Here is a 21001-nt window from a genome sequence, read left to right on the forward strand (position 1 = left end):
CTCCAACACCTGCTACAACATGGGTGAACCTTAAAGACATTATGCTGGGTGAGATAAGCCAGACAGACAAGGACAAAATAGTGTAGGACTCTACTTATATGTGAGGGACCAGAAGAGTCGAATCCACAGACAGAAGACAGAACGATGCAGGAGCGAGGGGAGGGAAACGCGGAGTCAGAGTTTAACGGGGACAGAGTTTCGGTGTGGGAGGGAGGGAGGGCGATGAAACAGCTCTGGACATGGACGGTGCTGATGGCTGCACGGGATGTGACTACAACGCCACGAGACTGTACCCTTAAAAATGGCCACAATGGTGTATTTTATGTTATATGTATTTTACCACAATAGAAAGAAAACTCAGGTTTGCAAGAATCCAGTTTTAAGGCGGTTTTACCAGACAGGGAAAATTTCACAGAGCCATTTCTTTACCATCCTGTTTCAGTTGCCTAACTTTTCTCCAAACTTTTTCTTATCATCTAGGAAAAGAAGGCTAAATGTCTCCTCGAACACTAACTATTAGGGTCAGTTCTATTAAAGTATTACGTTTTAAAAACTCAGGTTCTCTCTAAAAATCAGTAGCTTTACTACGAATTCAGCCTGTCCGTGCTCTCCCTCCTCGCCACCTGTGTGTGAGGCTCTGCACAGCACTCGCCACCGCCATCTCCAGCTCCGTGTACTCGCAGCTGATGGTCTGGCGTCTGTCACAAGCTTCAGTTTACAAGCAGCCTTGTTAGCACCAGCTCAACCGTCCCAAATACTTCACATCGCTTTTATTCCAGAGCAAAGTGTTTAGTTCACGTTTAAGTCAAAATTAATGCCTGAGTCTAGCACGTGTGCATGATTGTTAACAAGGGACAACAGCTTTCTTTCCTCACCCCTTCTGGACAAGTCTGTGCACGTGTGAGGGAGGGGCCTCCTGTCCAGGACGCAATTACGCTCACAAAACATCAATGCTGCCAGATCGCAGTGCTGATCACTATACCCTTTTCGTCCAAAAGTTCTTAAAGTGACATTTTGGAAAGAATACAGCCACATAAGAGCACCGGAAAACAGGATGATACACGCCAGGTCAGGTGGACAGATAACCCAAGTCTAGAATCACCGCCGAACAAACCACACAGAAGGAAGGAGCAAAGTCAAAATTTCAGCAAAGCTGAAAGAACCCTTCAAAGACCAGAGTCAACGTCAGGTAGTGCTGCATTCGTGTCAGATGACAGGGTGCAGCAAACAGAGGCCAGAAGGCACAATCTGGCCCAACGCCATTTTTCAGACAGTCCACAACCTACAAATGGTTTTACATTCGTATCTGATTCAAAAAACGTATTTTGTGACCACGAAAATTACATGAAATTCAAACTTCAGTGTCAGTAAGTAAAGTTTTATTTGAACACAGCAGGTGTACTTGTTTATATGTGGTCTGTGGTCCTTTCATGAATTGAGAAGGTGGTCCACAAATGTAAAATATTTACTATCTGACCCCTAACTGAAAACCTTTAAACACAAATTTAAAAAGACAAGTCTAAGGGCGCCTGGGTGGCTCAGTGGGTTAAGCACCTGACTCCTGATTTCAATTCAGGTCACCATCGCACAATTTGTGGGTTCGAGCCCTTCATCAGGCTCCGTGCTCACAGCATGGAACCTGCTTGGGATTCTCTGTCTCCCTGTCTCTCCACCCCCTCCCATGCTAGTGCTCTCTCTCTCTCTCTGGAAATAAATAAATAAATAAAAATTTTAAAAATAATAAAAATAAAAAGACAAGTCTGCATATTGAAAGAGCTACTGAATAATGAGCAGTATGAAAATGTCAAATCCAAACCCTAATGGTCATGAAATTTCAGACTCCCTCAGATACACAGAAAATCGGGTCGTCTGGGGGGGCTCAGTCAGTTAAGCGTCCGACTCTTGATTTCAGCTCAGCTCATGATCTCACACTTTCGTGAGTTGGAGCCCCACATGGGCTCTGCACTGACAGCAAGGAGTCTGCCTGGGGTTCTCTCTGTCCCTCCCCCTCTGCCCCTCCCTCTCTCTCTCTCTCTCTCTCAAAATAAATAAATAAACTTTAAGGGGAAAAAAACCACTCCTACAAATTTTCCATAAAATCCTAAAATATTACCTACAAAGGTTTACGAATCAGATTGGCGACAGACTTCTCTCAACAGCAGATGCTCTGTGTCAGAGAACAAAGATCGGCGAAGTTTTAATACCAAGAACAAGAGAGCGACTGTGTCCCTCTGCAGGGCCCTAGTTCCTGCCCATACACCTCAGCGGAAAGCTCAAGCCCAGAACAGCTGGGCCAGCAGGTGGCTGACCATCGCCCCTCCCCCACGAGTCCACAGCAAGACAAAGGAAAACCCTCTACAGAGCATCTGGCAACAAGCACATGTTTCTTGTTTACTCCCAAGATTCCCCATCTCCAGAAAGAAGCCTACTCAGCTGCACAGTCACCAGTGACACTTTCAAAAATGTCAGCATGCTGACAACAGGGACAAGAATGAGGTTATATCAGCATAAACTCAACACCGTGTCCAGAAAAAGATGCTGGCAAGACATGCGCCACTAGCCGTAAGGCGGATACCTCATTCTAACGTATGAAGAACACGTAAATGCCCCTTTCTGTAACTAGCCCAAGTTTGCTGACAGTTCAATTCTCCGAAGAAGAAATTATTCTCCCATTAATCTTAAAACCTGAAAGCCTTACTTCTTAACCTCCTCGCTAAGCTTCACTCTGGTCATCAGTGAAATAGAAATCATCCTGCTGACCACACAAAACCATGGGGGGGGGGGGAGGGATGCATACAATTAAGTACCTGGCAAACATTAACATTACTGTTGATTAAAAACTAAACAAATTTTGGAAGAAAATCACACTGACATGGGGGGCGGGGGGAAGTTACCTGCTCTCCAAGCTTAGGGGCCACAACACGTCCTCCGTTAACATCTCCATACTGATAAATTCAGCATCAAAAGGCAGGGACCAGATTGGAGGCACCAGCGCCCACACTTACACAAAGCCACAAACAGTGCGCGCTCACATCCGCTGTGCGACCACAGCGTCACGGGATGACAGTGCGCGCTTATGCACATCAGGTAGACCTGTGTTCCCTGCTACCATGTTCTCTGACACTTCGCAACACTGTCACCAGGAAACAGCAAAGATCTGCTAATTCGGTCCTGTTCACCTGAAAAGGAAAACCAAAGCGGAGAAATGCACCTTTGTTAGGGTAATTAGAGCAAAAATAAGAGGGTCTGGGCGTCTGCTCCTGAGGCGGCTGTGCACCACAGGAGACAGAACGTCCACACCCGCACTGGCCCACTGGCCGCACTGGCCGCACAGAGACTCTGAAGCACCTCCTGCCAACGGGTGAGCGGTGGGACCCAGCTCACTCCCCTTCCGTCCAGGCTGGCCTCGGGACTTGTGACCAGAAGCCCGAGGCAGAAGTGACGCTCTGCAGGTCTTACGGCCCCTACTCTCGTCCTTCCACACGGTTCTTAGGAACACAGCAGCTTCCACTGCATGGGGAACCCAGGCCCCGCCGCTGGACGGTGGCGGGCACACGGCTGATCACCCACCCACCAGCCAGCCGTCTAGACAGCTAAGTGGCTTTGAACCCTGGAAGACAAGACCAGCTTAACATCTGAGGAAGAATCAACGCTCTTCACATATTTACAAACCAAAAAACAAAACCATACAATCAACTAAGTATATGCAAAAAGCTTCGGATATAATCCAACATCCATTCCTGAGAAAAACTCTGCAAACGTGGAATAAAAGGGAACTTCTCCACCGGATGAAGTGCATCTCTGAAATCCCTACCCTGCCATTACAGGTAATGGTGCGAAGCTAGCACTCCCCTCCCACAGTACGAAGTGAGCCTCAGACTGAGCCTCAGATGCAGGTCTAGTCTCCCCACATCTGTCCAACACTGTGCTGGAAATTCCAGTCAGGGCAGTCAGAACAAAAGAAAAGAAGGGGCGCGTGGCTGGCTCAGTCGGTGGAGCACGTGACTTTTAATCTCAGGGTCGTGAGTTCAAGCCCCATGGCGGGCGTGGAGCCTACTTAAAATAAAAATGAAAGGTATCCAGATTAGAAAGGAAGAAGAAAAACAGACTTCATTTGTGAACCACAACATCATCTATATAGAAAAACCCACGGGGTCTATTAGAAAGCCACTAGAAGTGGCACGCCTGGGTGGCTCAGGCAGTTCAGCAACTGACTCTTGATTTCGGCTCAGGTCATGATCTCACGGTTCATGAGTCTGAGCCCCACGTTGGGCTCTCTGCTGTCAGCACAGAGCCCGCTTCAGATCCTCTCTCTCTCTTAAAAATAAAGATCAAAACAAAACAAAAAAAAAAGCCACTGGAACTAGTGAGTTTAGTGTGGTTGTAGGATACAAAATCATTTTTCTTAAATTGACACCTGTACTAGTGCCAAAATAATCAGAACAAAAGTTTAAATGCCATTTACAACAATGTCACAGTGTGAAATACCTTACGAATAAATGTAACAAAAGATGTGCAAGACTCCAACACTAAACACGGAAGCACTGTTCGGGGGACTGCAGCCCACTGACTTCAACGGGAAGGTGTGTTGTGGTCACGGGGCAAAGTCTCAACAGCCGCACCAGACCAGCTCTCTGCAACTCAGCCAGGCAAGGCCATCCCCCTCCAGGTCCCGGCAGGCTCACCTCTACAGCCGCCCAGCCACTAAGCTGTAACCTGGAACTAATTAACCCTCTGTGTCAGCTACACTTCAATTAAAAAAAGAAAACTCCCAGCAGGCTTTTTTGTGTATTTTGACATATTGATTCTAATATTCGTACGGAAATGTGAAAGACCTAAAGTAACCAAACAACTTTGAAAAAAAAGAAAACACAAGCTTGAGGACTGATATTCCCAGACTTCAAGGCTTATTATAAAGCTACCAACATGGTGACACCATGCCATGACAAGGACAGAAATCGATGGGACAGAAGAGAGTGTCCAGAAACAGATCCACCTGCATACGGACAGCTGATTTTTGACAAAGACACAAAAGGCAACCGAGAAAGAAATGATTCCATTTATATAAATGCTAAAAACTTCTGGAAATTTTATAAATTTTATAAATAAATTATAGAAAACACAAAGTATTTTACAGCTACAGAAAGTAGATTGGGGGCAAGATAGGGCAGGGTGGGAGGGAGGGATTATGAAGGGTTCCCAAGAAACTTTCTAGGATGATAAATATATTATTATCTCCACTGTGGTACATAAATATGCCAAAATTTACCAAATTGTATACTTTAAGAAGTAGTTTATTGTATGACTGTACCTGAATAAAGCTAGTAAAAAAACAAAAACAAACAAACAGTAGTTACCAAGCATCAAATGTCACCCTTGGCAAAGCAAACCAGGAGGAAAAAAATAAAATTATTATTTAGGGCTATAGGCAGTCACTGTGCTAGCTGCTTTAACAGCCATTAGCACATTTATTGTTTTTTTTATTTATTTGGGGGGGGGGGGGGGAGATGGCACACACGCACAGAGCAGGGGCATAGAGAAGGGGTGGGGGGAGAGAGAGGGAGAGGGAGGGAATCCCAAGCAGGCTCCGGACTCGGGGCTCAAACTCACCAAACCGTGAAATCATGACCTGAGTCAAAATCAAGAGTCAGAGGCTTAACTGACTGAGCCCCCCAGGCACCTGGTCATTAGCGCATTTAATCAGGAAAAAAAAAAAAAAAAAAAAGAAGCCCGGAGAGGCAGATATAATTCCACTTCTTACAAGAAAAGCAAGAGGGGCATTTGGCTGGCTCAGTTGGTGGAGCAGGAGACATTTTTTCTTTTTAGTGTTTACATTTGAGAGAGAGAGAGAGAGTGTGTGAGCAGGGGAGGGGCAGAGAGAGAGGGAGACACAGAATCCGAAGCTGGCTCCAGGCTCTGAGCCATCAGCACAGAACCCGACGCGGGGCTCAAACCCATGAACCCCAAGACCATGTCCTGAGCCAAAGTGGGACGCTCCCCTGACTGAGCCACCCAGGTGCCCCTCTGAGCATGTGATTAGAGCAGGCCAAGGAAAACCCTGGGCTCAGCTCCACAAGGACCACAAGAGCCAACACACTGCCCAACAGCCCTGAGGAGCCCAACAGGAAGAGCGTGCTCTACCAGAGGCTGGCCTGTGAGAAAGGTTCAGGCCGCCGTGGAGATGTTTAAGGTACAAGCAACTGCCCAACCTGGGCCCCAGTTCACACGCAGCGCCACACAGAACAGGACAAGGACAACCGTCGGCAGTGTACCGTAAGCACTTACGCCCTAACCATCGGGCCCTGTCCCCGAGCACACGGCAGCTGGCCACCAGCACCGGGCAACGTAGCTTCACCCAGCGCAACAATGCACGTTTTATCCTGATTTTTCAAAAACTGTATTTACTCTCTGCCAAAGGGTACGTGAGCAGTAAACCAAACGTGATTAGCACCGCTTCCCACTTAGCAGGCATAAGGCATCGCAAGTCAACACACAAGCCTCTGTAAGAGCAGAGGCCCACCTGCCCCCATGCGAGGCCTCCTCCAGTCTGACACCCAGGTGACTTCTTGTAAAGGCGCTCCCAACGGAGAAGGAGCCCCTCAGGATCACGGACAGAAACATCAAATGGCACCATGTTTCAGGGTTCTAAGTCCAAGAGGACATCTGCCATCCGTATTCCGAGGCTGAAACTGCAGACAAGCACTCCCAGGGCACAGAGCAACAGCTAAAAGGAAGCAAGAACGGGAGACAAGCAAGGACGTGGCCTTGATTCTCCAAGTTCCACATACGGACACCACCTAGGCTTTTATTTTTGCACAAAAAAGGAGAGGGCGCCCTCCTCTCTAAGTTAGGTGCAGTACCATTGCAGAGCCAGGCAATGACTATGAGAACGAACTTCAGACTCACACAACAAACCCAGCTGTGAAAATAAGCAGATTTACTGACACTCAAAGCAAATGAAAAGCAAGAGGGTCAAGGCTGCCAGAGCCCAGGACTCACAAACACACCGCTTCCCTCTCAGTTCCCTCTTGAAGGCTTGCTATGCGGTGATGCTGTTTCGCGAGGGGCCTGCCCACCAGGAGCGTGCCAAGCCCCATGCCTGGTGTCTGCAGGCAGGGAAGACACCTAAGGAAGACGGTAACACAAAACCCTAAGTTATTACCAGAGAGTGGGGCAGAGGGCACCAGGCTTGCCAAGTGGGGGCAGAAGTCACACACGAGGAGGAAGCTAAGCCAGGAGACCAAGAAGGCTGCCTTGGAAGCTGAGGCCGGAAGGGTGAGCGTGCACTGCCGGGAAAAGTGGGGAGCAGAGAAATCCAGGCAGAAGCCACACCATTTAGGGGCGCCTGGGTGGCTCTGCTGGTTGAATGTCCAACTCTGGACTTCAATTCAGGTCATGATATCACAGTTCATGAGATCGAGCCCCGTGCCAGCTCTGGGCTGACAGTACACAGCCTGCTTGGGATTCTCTCTCTCCCTCTCTCTCCCTCCTCCCCTGTTGGGTCGCCCTCTCTCTCTCTAAATGAACTTAAAAGGGAAAAGAGAGAGAGCGACAGAGACAAGTGGCCAGTGCTGTCCAAAAGGCCTCTGAGCATGCTCCCCACCAAAGGTCCCACACACTCCACAGAGCCCAGGCTGGAGCAGCAGGACATCGGCGTGGCTAGAGCAAACGGACGGCCTGGACTCACTCCTAACCCTAACCCACTGTCACCCCACTGCCTGGAGAAAGACAAGGGGCAGTTTGGTTCACTTGGCTCGGAGCCTGGCATTCCACGGGCCCTGCCCAGCTGGCTCACTGACCACACCCATCATCTGCTCTTTACCACAAACCTGCCCGACAGGAGACACAGGGAAAATGTCAGCAGGTAGCAGGGCAAGCATCCAGTTCAATCCAAACTCTTTTCACCCAACCTGTGGCCATCAGTCTCGGTCCTGCTCTCACCCGTGCAAGTGGGCCCGACAGCACAGAGAACAGAACAAGCAATCGGGGGAGAGCGTGCCAAAACAGATGCCACCCAAGACCGGCACGCCAGAATCTAGGGACTGAGAGCTCTAAAAAGCACCCCGTCCCAATGGCACCCCAGATGGCCCACAGACCCTAAGAAGACCCCACCTCTGAGTGGAGTCACTTCACCGGAGTGGAGAGTGGGTGGGACCCGTGACTTGCTTCTACCCAATGGAATATGGCAAAGGGTAGAGGATGTCTCTTCCTTGGTCAGGGGGACAGTGTGGCAGAGCCAAGCGTGTCGGCACCTCCATAATACCTCCTGTTACGCGAGACCCCATCTTAGGCTGGAGCCCAAGACTCGCTACCTGTGAGAGGCTACAGGGCAGGTAACTGCGGGGACCTCCCGGGACCAAGAGTGGGGACCTCCAGGTGGCGGCACAAAACAGGGACTTTATAACTGCAAGGAAATAAATTCTTCTGATGACCTCAGACCACTCCCCGCCCCCGCCTCCAGCTTCCACGGAGGCCACAATTCCACCTGACATCTGGACTGTGACCAAGTGGGACCATGAACGGAGGACCCTGCTAAGGCATGCCTGGACTCCTGAGCTACAGAAACCGCCAGGTAATACCTGTGTATTGCTTTAAGCCACAACCCCCTGTGGTCACCTGTCCCGAGGCAGTAGGCACAGAACCCACCCGCACTACTCCACACGGCCTCCTTACCTACACAAATGACAGCTGGATACAGGCCTCTCAGCCGTGAACTTCAGGAGAACGTCACCAGAACTTTAAGTCTCCGTTACAACATACGATTCAAACAAATTATGCCAACCATGCTGAGACCAAGTTCTTCCTCACAGACCTTGTAGCTTCCAACAGCCACTGTACTGCAAGGTTTTCTTAGTAAGTTAACAGAACGCTGCTCTCTGGGGTGGAATCTGCCACCTAAGGACAGTCCTAAGGACGACGCACAACAGATGAAAATCCGCTGACTGACAGTTCACACACAAAAAATCTCATTTAAAATCGAACTTAAAGGCACTGATCGCCTTCCTCCCTGCTCGGCAGGGTGCAGGGCCCTCCCTGCCCTCTCTGGCTGCAGAGACACGAGGGTCTCAATTGGGGGGTTGGCTGTGGGGACCTGCACAACTCAGGCCAAATTTTAGCATGTCTTAGTTAACAGCGATTCTCAACAAACCCTCCTGCCTGTGTCCTGAGAGAGGATCTCACAGGACAGGCAGAGAGGCTGGGAGACAGACGCACACCCAGGAAGGAAACCCATGACCACTCAGCCAAAAACCAAAAGCCCCCAGAACTTAAGCTGGAGGGAAAGAAAATCACACCGTTCTGACCATCCAGATCCCGAAACCTCTGTGACCAAACAGGGTGAGAGAAGAGGGCAATTCGGGGCCCTCCCTCCCGATTCCCGCTGCGGAGAGCTGCAGCGGGTGAACAGGAAGGGTAACCCAGCACTTGATTAGCACTCACTACCACACCTTACTGTTTCCACAGCAACCAGAGAGAAACTGTACAGCAACCAGCTTTACATGAAAATCATTCTCCGTTACGATGAAATGCTACAGTCAGGAGAAGCATTTTGATGAAGAGCTAGATAACCATTGGCAACAATGCTAACTAGTCACCATCCACACAACCAACCAATTGTTCTAAAACAATTTTATGCTGTCCGCACCAGAAGTCTCAAAGCTATTTTATGAGTACTAAAACTGCTCTCAATGAAGGACACCAGGTCCTCCACTTTTGCATCCGGGAGCAGGGTCAAAAAGCTACCACAAAAGCAATTACAATCAAAATCAAAAGCACAACCAAATCAAAGTTCTCATCTTTGTTCTAACATCTACATCAAGCAAGAAATGCCCTCCAAAGCCTGAAAAGATAGAAGGGACATAAAGACCGCTGAGCAAAAACAATGATGGAAAGATAGAAACACAAATTCTGAGAAGAAAACAATTCTAGCCAATACTCTCTCACAGCAAGACACAAAATCACAAAGCCAACTCAGGTCCTGTCAACCTGCTGTCCAAAAATGGAATCAAATTCACAAGACCTTGAGGCCCCAGGGCCAGCTCAGTCAGTGGAGCGTGCAACTCTTGATCCCGGGGCCTTGAGTTCAAGCCCTACGTGGGGTGTAGAGGTGACTTAAAAAAATAAAATCTTGGGGCGCCTGGGTGGCTCAGTCGGTTGAGCGTCCGACTTCGGCTCAGGTCACGATCTCGTGGTCCGTGAGTTCGAGCCCCGTGTCAGGCTCTGTGCTGACGGCTCAGAGCCTGGAGCCTGCTTCGGATTCTGTGTCTCCCTCTCTCTCTGCCCCTCCCCTGCTCATGCTCTGGCTCTCTCTCTGTCAAAAATAAGTAAACATTAAAAATAAATAAATAAAATCTTAACAAAAAAATTCAAAAGACCTTTTCTTCAACACCTGGAGAGCTAATTCTTGCTTGTCGCGATTCTTAATAACCCAGCCACACCCAGGAGGTAGAATCATAACTCTGAATTGCAAGACGGTTAACGTTAACATTTCGTGTTACTCTCTGTTCTGAGCTTGTTTAAAGAACAGTAAAGCGACTTGCTTTGTAATGATATAATTATTATTTACATGTCAACATGAGGAAGAAATACAAACAAAGCTGGCCAAACCAGGAGAGGCGTCTGGACCATGAGGGCCCACACCTGCCTGGGACGGACCAGGCAAGCAGGCAGATCCTGACTCGGCAGGGCGGGGCTCTCCCAGCAGCAGCTGTGGATGGGGAGCCCTCCAGCTGCAGGGACTGGGCAGCCCAGGAAGACTCTTCTCCCTGTTCGCACACGGGGCGGGGTGGGTTCTCGTTCCCCCCAATGCCACTGTGACCACTGCCACTCCATGCACAAACAGAAGACGACAAAGGAGTCACCATCCACCACCTTCTTCCTTGACTTGGTATTCCTTCCCCAAATCCATTTGTGCTTCTGGAGACCAATCTCTGCCTTCAGAGAAGACAGTCCGAGAGAGACTTTCCCCTTCTTCCAGAACCAGATACGACCTTCGGCCGAGAACCATCCCCTGGCTTTGCAGGTGACTTGAGCCTCTCAAGCTGACATGGTTACACGATCCTTGCGGTCCACAAGGGCTTTCACCATCATACAGACACGCAAACACACTACAATCATGGCAAATATGAATAACATTAACTGTTTAACCATTAATTTTTTCAGCTTTTCCTAGACAGAAATAGAGAAATCTCTGTAAAATATACCCACCAAACACCAGTCCCTCAATGTATGAAACCTTTCCATCCATTCAGAAAGGATGACTGCTTTGACGTTCTCTCAAAAGTCAGAATTTTGACCCAAGGTCACTTGGAACCAAGTAGAACACAAAGCAGTTAAATGGTCTTTAAAAATAAATTGAAAGTAGGGGCGCCTGGGTGGCGCAGTCGTTTAAGCGTCCGACTTCAGCCAGGTCACGATCTCGCGGTCCGTGAGTTCGAGCCCCGCGTCAGGCTATGGGCTGATGGCTCAGAGCCTGGAGCCTGTTTCCAATTCTGTGTCTCCCTCTCTCTCTGCCCCTCCCCCGTTCATGTTCTGTCTCTCTCTGTCCCAAAAATAAATAAACGTTGAAAAAAAAAAAAAAATTAAAAAAAAAAATAATAATAAATTGAAAGCATTCATACATCATTGGTGAACACGAGCCAGCACAATCTCAACTGAAAGCAATCTAGAAAATCAAAACAGAATTTTTTAAGTTTACTTATTTATCTGGAGAGAGAACATGTGCCTACATGTGCTTGTGCCAGTGGAGGAGAGGCAGAGAGAGCCCCAAGAGGGGCTCCCAAGCAGGCTCCTCAGGCTCAGCATGGAGCCGGACATGGGGCTCGAACTCTCGAACCACGAGATCGTGACCTGAGCCAAAATCCAGAGTTGGATGCCCACCCGACTGGTTCACCGAGGCGCCCCTAACATCAAAATTTTAAATACCCATAACCCGTGACCTAGCAATTCTAGGAACGTAGCCACCAGGTATGACTTACACACACATACAAAGATGTTCCTCTGTCACAGTAAGACGCGGGGAACAAGGATACGCCGCCAGTAACAGGCAGGTTAAAGAAGCTGTGGCACATCCGCATCATGACGACGAGGGACAACGAAGCAGCTCCACACGTGTGAGTACAGAGTCGACACCCAGAGGAAGTGCACAAGAGCGAGCCTCTGCCTCCAGCACCTGCACCAAGCACTACACACGCTCAGCAGCGTGCACGCACAAGGACCACCCCACGGGGACACCCAAGGCATGAAGCACTGGAAGGCCGGGGACCAGGAGCCAGACTTCCCGTGCCGGCCGACACAAAGAGAATCACAATCTGCAATGCGAAAAGTGAGCATAAAAACAAAGGCAGGTAAGACCAAATTGCGTGAATACAAGAAAATATAAAATTTTAGCTCTCACGATAGAATCAACCTACATCACCATGCGGTCTTAACAACCCTAAGTACAGGGACTTCCGTTTTGTCCTATTTCACCTGAAAATTCTAGCCAACCTCTGTCAAATGTCAAGATTTTACTCTTCGTGTTACTTATATATTCTCTATCATAAAAGTGGGCAAGACCTAAGCCATCTAACACACAAACATCTCTGTCTTTCATTCCTGTTTCCTTTTCATGTTTTTATTTTGAGAAACAGAGCATGAGCAGGGGACGGGCAGAGAGAGAGGGAGACACAGACTCCCAAGCAGGCTCCAGGCTCCCAGCCCTCAGCACAGAGCCCGACGCGGGGCCCGAACCCACAAATGCGAGACTGCAGTCTCGCTACCTGAGCCAAAGTCAGCCACTGAACCGACCGACCGAGCCTCCCCAGTCGCCCCCGTCTTTCATTCTTCACTCCTGTTTACTACCCGCACTGGAAACCGACACTGGAGCACACCCCACCCTCCTCCCCACACCTCGTCCTCTCCTCACTTCCCTGGGAACCTGGCCCTCTCAGAGGCATCAGAAGAACCGGGGCGTAGACCAGACATGGCCCTGACTTCACAGTCTCTCTGCAGACCCTTCCTCCTCTACAGGAGGACACACAACACACACTCACATATGTGCACAGCCTGGCACCCAAGAGCCGACTGGCGATCGGTAATGCGTGGAGCTCTTCAAGCTCAGAGCTAATCAAGGGTAAAACAGGAAAAACGTGCGGAAGTCTACTCCATGAGCATCTATTAAGGAAGACAAGCAGCCTAAGAAACAATGAGAACAAGGTTCTTTGGTCTCGTCCATCATCAAAAGGACATGGTTTAAGCATGCTAAATTTACCTCACCAAATGGTGTGGCAGGAAGTACTTCTCCCACCTTTGCGTGAGCACGTGAAACGGAAAAAAGATACGAACTAGCACAGGTACACGTGCCGGCCCCACACAGACTCAAAGGCTCACGCTTCCTCTCCATCTGCGTATCACTGGAGCAAAGTTATCGCCAACAAAACCACAAAATCATTACCATGCAGAAGCAAAATATCAGGGCACCTGGGTGGCTCAGCTGGTTGAGCATCTGACCCTAGATTTCGGCTCAGGTCACGATCCCAGGGTCGTGGGATCAAGCCCCACATCGGGCTCTGCACTCAGCATGGAACCTAAGATTCTCTCTCCCTCTCCCTCTGCCACCCACCCCAGCTTGCATTCTCTCTTGAAAAGAATTCAGATTAATCATCTGATATCTAGTTCATATTTAAATGTACAAATGTCCCCATTTAAAAAAAAAAAAAAATTTAGAGAGTGAGAATGCATGCACAAAGGGGAGGGGGACACAGGGAGAGAGAATGCCAAACACGCTCCAAACTGTCAGCACAGAGCCCAATGCGGGGCTCAAACCCACGAACCACAAGAAGCCAAGAGTTGGACACTTAAACAACTGAGCTACCCAGGCGCCCCTCCAAACATTTTTTAAAAGCCATTGTGTTCCCTCCCTCCAAACCAGGATCCAAGCAAGGCTTCCTCGTTGCACATGGTCATTAATACAGACTCAGGTGAAACATAAGGTAAGAACATCTGATAGACGACACCATGAATCAGGAGTGACGAGGAGTTACATCACATGGTTAAGGTGGGGACCACCAGGTCTTCCCACTTACAAAGAAACACATCAGGGGCGCCTTCTTGCCTCAGTAGGTAGAGCGCATGACTCTTGATCTCAGGGTTTTGAGTTCAAGTCCCACGTTGGGCATGAAGCCCACTTTAAAAAGAAAAACACACACATGACCCTTTGCAACCAAGAAGTAATCTATGGAGTGATCATCACTATATGAATACTTTGAACCAATAATTTTGCCTATGTAGGTAAAAAGTGTTTAATCTAACTTTAATCAAGCCTTTCAACCGAACTTCCAATTTACAGGAAACACGGGACAAGGAACAAGTTAAACCACATAAGCAGGAAAAAGCCAGACGACTCAAGAATGCATTCCCCTCTACAGATGACTGGTCTGGACTCACGAAGAAAGAACAAAGCAAGGAGGGTTATTTGACATTAAATGACCAAAGACAAGCACACGAATGGGATGAACACACGTGTAGGTTTGACCTAGCATTATCGACCTAACGGGCTGTACGATCTAAAATGGTTTCTTAGGCGTAACGTGATGCTGCAGAATGCAGGGTGCAGTCACTGTACAGAGACGTCCATGAGGTAGAAGGGTCATGAGGTCTACATCTCACTTTCAATTTTCAGGCAACAGGACACATGGCAAATGTTAACAAAGGTTTAATCCAGATGCCAGTACACGGGTGATCGCTGTACTCTCCCTGCTTCTCCGTATTTCTGAAAAGTTTCATGTTAAAAAGTTGGGGTGGGGGGGGAAACACTGACTTGTTGCCCAAGTTTAGTAGACTAATAGGTGCTTACAAAACCAATTAATCAAAGTACTCCAGGAGCACCTGGGTGGCTCAGTCGGTTAAGCATCCGACTCTTGCTTTCAGCTCATGGGTTGATGAGTTCGGACCCCAGGCCCGGCTCTGCACTGACAGAGCGGAGCCTGCTTGGGATTCTCTCTTCCTCTCTCTCCGCCCCTTACCTGCTCGCTCACTCTCTCTCTCTCTCTCTCTCTCAGAATAAATACAAACAAAACAGAGTACTCCATAAACTAAGCATTAAGACGACAGAAAATTATTGTCTATTATGTTAAGTGTGACAAAGGTAATGTGCGTAAGACACAGGCCTAAATGAAGTTTAAATAAAGTGTACGGTAAAGCGCTAATTGTTAAATCTGAGTGATACACATAGGATGTTCATTTTGCCATTCTACTTTTCTGTATTTCATAATAAAAAGTAAAATGAACGCTCCTTTAAAAAAATGTGTTACTGGTGCAGCTGCTGTGGAAAACACTTTGGCAGTTCCTCAAAAAGTTAAACATAGAATCACCATATGATCCAGCAACTCCACTTCTGGGTATATCCCCAAAAGAACGGAAAGCAGGAACTGGGACAGACATATGCACACCAATGTCCACGGCAGCATTATTCACAATAGCTAAGACACGGAAACAGCCGCAGTATTCATCAACAGAGAAACAAAACTGGTGGGACGCCTGAGTGGCTCAGTCAGTTAAAGTGGCCGACTTAGGTTCAGGTCACGATCTCTCGGTTCGTGGGTTTGAGCCCCGCGTCAGGCTCTGTGCCGACAGCTTGAAGCCTGGAACCTGCTTTAGATTCTGTGTCTCGTTCTCTCTGCCGCCCCCCTGCTTGTGCTCTCTCTCTCTCTCAAAAATAAATAAACACTAAAAAACAAAGAAAAAGAAAATCGGTATGTACATACAATGGAATATTATTCAGCCTTAAAAAGGAAGGAAATTCTGCTAACAACAGGATGAACCTTGAAACCATTATGCTAAGTGAAATAAGCCAGACACAAATGTACAAATACTTATGATTCCGGGGCGCCTGGGTGGCGCAGTCGGTTAAGCGTCCGACTTCAGCCAGGTCACGATCTCGCGGTCCGTGAGTTCGAGCCCCGGCGTCAGGCTCTGGGCTGATGGCTCAGAGCCTGGAGCCTGTTTCCGATTCTGTGTCTCCCTCTCTCTCTGCCCCTCCCCCGTTCATGCTCTGTCTCTCTCTGTCCCAAAAATAAATAAACGTTGAAAAAAAAAATTTTTAAACAAATACTTATGATTCCACTTAAAGGAAGTACCTAGAGTCATCAAGTTGACAGAAAAGTAGAATGGTGGTTAACAGGAACTGGGGGAGGGATAAATGCGGAGTTATTGTTTAATGGGGACAGACTTTCCATTTGGAGTGACAAAAAAGTGCTGGGAACAGTGGGGATGATTACACAACACTGTGAATGTCCTTAATGCCACTGAATTAGATACTTGTAAGATAAAAGGGTAAATTTTGTTATTTATAATCACAATAAAAAATACAAAACAAAGATGGGAAGTTTATGAATATATAGATCAAGGTCACAACCCCCAACTCTACACCAGAGAGAGCTCTGGCTAAAGATGAACAAGTACAGATACCGTCAGTTTGTTGAAAGTTTGAGTTAGGCCACTTGGCTTGTATGAAAGACCTATACTGGTACCAGCTTTCATTAACCGAAAGAAATCCAAAGAGCATTTTTGCTTTTGCAAAACAAGAATTTCAGGGGCACCTGGGTGGCTCAGTTGGCTGAGCATCCGACTCTTTGTTTCGGCTCAAGTCATGATCTCACGGTTCACGGGACTGAGCCCCGAGTGGGGCTCTGTGCAGACGGTGCTGAGCCTGCTTGGGATTCTCTCTCCCTCTTGCTCTGCCCCTCCCCTCCCTCAAAAATAAATCAACTTAAAAGAACTGTTTTTACAAAAACAGAATTCAGGGGCCCCACCCAGCTCCTTCCCCAGGAACTACACTCAGAATCCTAGCATCAAGGGGCACCTGGGTGGCTCAGCTGGTTGAGCATCCAACTCTTTGTTTCAGCTCAGGTCATGATCTCACAGGTCCTGAGTCTGGGCCCCTCGTCCAGCTCTGCACTGGCAGCCTGGAGCCTGCTTGGTATTCTCCCTACCCCTCCTCCATTTGCACTCTGTCTCTCTCAAAATACAGAAATGAAGCTTAAAAAAAGGCGGGGGGGGGGGGGCGCTTGGGTGGCTCAGTCGTCTAAGCGTCTGACTTCGCCTCAGGTCACGGTCTTGTGGTTTCAGAGTTCAAGCCTCCCTACAGGCTCTGTGCTGACAGCTCAGAGCCTGGAGCCTGCTTCTGATTCTGTGTCTCCCTCGCTCTCTGCCCCTCCCCCCCACTCATGCTCTGTCTCTCAAAAATGAATAAACGTTAAAAAAAATTGTTAAAAAAAGAAAAGAAGAATCTCTTCATCAAGCCTCCAGAGTGCTTTACCTCGATTTATTTTGTGTAACCATTAGCAGGAGGTGTCCTGAGATAGGAGAAAAGCCTAACAGGCGTTTTTTGACTCTGGGAACACTCAAAATTTTTTCCATACAAATCAATGGTAACTGCTTCCTTGCTTTACATCATTTCAGCTTAGAAAAAAGCTTCTCAGGAGCGCTCTACTTTCGGACAGGAGGAGAAACTTGTAAAAGGCAAAAATCAACCCTGCGATGCAGGAACTTTCTAAACTATTCCCTGAAAACCTGGCTAAGTATCAGTATTTAAGATGAGGATCACCCTTTTCTTTTCTTTCTTCTTCTTCTTCTTTTTTTTTTCTTTTTTTAATGTTTCCTCATTTTTGAGAGAGCGGGAGAGGGGCAGAGAGAGGGGGACAGAGGATCCAAAGTGGGATCTGCGCTGACAGCAGCGAGCCAGGACGCGGGGCTCAGACTCACGAGCCCTCACAAACCGTGGGATCGTGACCTGAGCGGAAGTCGGACGCTCAACAGACTGGGCCCCCCGGTTGCCCTGACGAACACCATCTTCTAACCAGCTTACTTCAACCACATCTGAAGATACCTCTTCATTAAACTGACTCACCTGATACAAAGTGCTTAGCTAGGAGCAAGCTCTATCAAAATCTTGATAACGAGGACCCAGAACCCTACGTCAAAGCCATTACCCTTTTTCCTCAACACACTGGACGTAAGCTGACCTCACTGGACGCTAGAGCCGCAGAGGAGTTACAGGCAGAACACAGCTGGGGCGTGTTTTCTTCCTTTCTTCAAGTTTTCAGAGCACTGCTGATTGCACACCTTTGGATATGATTTAATTGTGCTTCATGAAAAAGGGCTCACCATAAAATACTTTCAGAATTATTAAACACGACTGACACATTTTTAAATGTTAAACATTCGACCTCACATTTGTTTCTGGGTATTCTTCTATATCCAGCTTATTACGGCTTCAAAAGAAAAACAAAAGAAACGTTTTTAATGGTTTAACGTGCGGAGTGCTTAATAAATTGGTCCTGAGGCTTACTTTTTCAGAAACAGTTCCCAACTCGTCTCCACCAGGACACAAAGGACAAGTGCTCGGTCAGTCTGGACCCGGACTGTGGGGAGCAGCACGCACACCCTCGGGGCTGGCAGGCCCAGGCCCAGAAACTCCCCCAAGACTCGAGGGCCATGCTAGGACTGCCAGGGTGCACGCGGGAACCATCACCCTGACAGACGGTCCGACTGCAACAATGACAGAAGGAAAGACGACAAGTAGAGGATAAGTAAAGGCAAATCGTTGGGGTCTACCGTTCTTTTGAAATCTCTCAAATCTATACAAAAATAAGAGACCCTATCCCTCACGTCAGCAGCAGTATGGAGACCCCAGCCCTACCCCAGTAACCAGCCTGATGTCCCCCGTCCCTCCAGAGAACATTCTCCCCTCGCCCCCCAAGTCAACACACAGGGTCCCAAAGAGACAGCGCTCGGGCCTCACAGCGTCCCCCACAAGCCACCTGGAGGTCCTTCTCACGACAGCCTGGCACCCTTGCTGTACTCAACAGTCACAGCAGCAGCGGGAGGCTCCTTCCTGGGACTTCCTGTGTCCTGTGCTCAGACCTGACGGCTGGCGGAGAGCAGTCCTCCGGCGCATTCCTGGCACGACCACCAGCAACCAGCAGCTTCTTCCTAGGAATTTTTCGTTAGGACTTCTCATAAACAAGTCTCCATGCTTAATGAAAACCCTTATTCCCATAACTCTCACATCAAAGAACCACACCTCAACAAAATGAAACCTTGATCATTCCCAAGTTTTCCACAACGAGGTGGTATGGAAAACTGAACGTGCCTGAACTGAGCCACCCTCCGGCGACCCACGGGCCCTCACATGAAATGACCCACGCCAGGTAAACATCCCACCTCTGCTAACTCTACGGACAATGTGCCCTGCTCCCACAGTCCCTATGAGTTTTGGGTGTCAGGGAACTGACCTGGGAGAGGGTAGTGTCACCAGAAGAACATTAATTACCAGACAGGTTTGCCTCCTCTATGAAGCAGATGTGACTTGATACAAAAAAGATCTCATTACGCAGAAACGACTTTTCATAAAACTGAAGACTATTTAAAGCAGCCTGAAAAACTACTTCCCTAGACTAACCAGCACGTGACACTCACTCCTGTATCAATTCAGTTTACAGACTACGTGTAAGTGCTAACCTTTCACATCTCGCCAAGCAAAGTCACCCTACAGACGCACACTCCCACAACAATGACTGGGCAGAGAGGAGCAGCAGTCAGAGCCGGTGAGCCATGTGGACTTCAGAGCACTCCCGGCTGCCACAAAAATCCCGTGGCCTCGTCCTGTTCAAGAGGTTTTTAAATGGCACTCCTAGCACTAAGTGAACACCAGCGAGATCTTGCCGTGATCTCTGTTTTTTTCCAGTTTTACTGACAAATAATGGACACACCTCCCTGTGTAAGTTTAAGGGAACAGCAGGCCAGCCTCACCTATCGTTCCTGTGTAATGATTTACACACCAGGTTCAGCTAACATCATCTTCCCACACAGACACAACGGAAAGGAAAATGAGAAAAAAACCGTTTTCTCCTTGTGTTGAGAACTCTTAGGACTTACTCTTAACGACCAACCGTCCCGTGTGTCACACAGCACGGGGAGCTCGGCACACCCCTCGTGCTTACTCACCTGGTAACTAGAAGTTTGCACCTTTTCACCACCACCTCCAAGTTCCCCCTGCCCCCACCAAGTCTGATCTCCTTTTCCGAGTTCGGCTTTTGTTTTGTTTTGTTTGGATTCCATACAGTATTGATCTCTCTCTGCCTGACTTATTTCACTGAGCACAATGCCTTCAAGGGCCATCGTGTCGCCACACACGGAGAATGTCCTCATTTTTTAATGACTGAATAGTATTTCATCGGACCACAACTTGTTTATCCATCGCCTGTCAGTGGGACATTTAGGTTGTCTTCTCAGCTACCGTAAATAATGCTGCAATGAACGTAGGGTGCGGACACCTTCTCAAGTGAGTATCTGCATTTCCTGTGGATATATTCCTAGAATTGGTTGCTGGATCATAGGGTAGTTCTATTTTTACCTTTTGAGGATGCTCCATACTGTTTTCCATAATGGCCGCACCACTTTGCATTCCCACCAGCAGCACTCAAGGGCTCCCCTTCCCCCACGTCCACGCCGGTATGTGTTATCTTTTGTGCTTTTTACCATGGCCGTTTCAACAGGTGTGAGGTGACAGCTCGTTATGGTTTTGATTTGCATCTGCCTGACGCCTAGTGATGCTGGGCATCTTTTCATGTATCCGCCGGCCTTTTGTAGATCTCCTTTGGAGAAATGTCCACTCAGGTTCTTTGCCCATTTCTTTTTTTTTTTTTTTTTAATTTTTTTTTTTTTTCAACGTTTATTTATTTTTGGGACAGAGAGAGGCAGAGCATGAACGGGGGAGGGGCAGAGAGAGAGGGAGACACAGAATCGGAAACAGGCTCCAGGCTCTGAGCCATCGGCCCAGAGCCCGACGCGGGGCTCGAACTCACGGACCGCGAGATCGTGACCTGGCTGAAGTCGGACGCTCAACCGACTGCGCCACCCAGGCGCCCCGTCTTTGCCCATTTCTTAATTGCATTATTCGGGTTTTGTTTTTTGGGGGGTTTTTGCTATTCAGTTATAGGAGTTTTTTTATATATTTTGC

General features: G+C 48.2%; 1 protein-coding gene and 1 long non-coding RNA gene across 14 annotated transcripts in view; one reads left to right on the forward strand and one right to left on the reverse strand.

Moving 5' to 3' along the window:
- Nucleotides 1-21001, reverse strand: part of ANKRD11 (ankyrin repeat domain containing 11) — a 181376-nt gene that overhangs the window by 147201 nt on the left and 13174 nt on the right. The window lies entirely within an intron of this gene.
- LOC123577790 lies at nucleotides 497-19486 on the forward strand. Its single transcript, XR_006702087.1, has 3 exons — nucleotides 497-603; nucleotides 2595-2599; nucleotides 19475-19486. It is a non-coding gene; the product is annotated as an uncharacterized LOC123577790 (long non-coding RNA).

Source organism: Leopardus geoffroyi, chromosome E2, assembly GCF_018350155.1.
Source record: "Leopardus geoffroyi isolate Oge1 chromosome E2, O.geoffroyi_Oge1_pat1.0, whole genome shotgun sequence".
NCBI lineage: Eukaryota > Metazoa > Chordata > Mammalia > Carnivora > Felidae > Leopardus > Leopardus geoffroyi.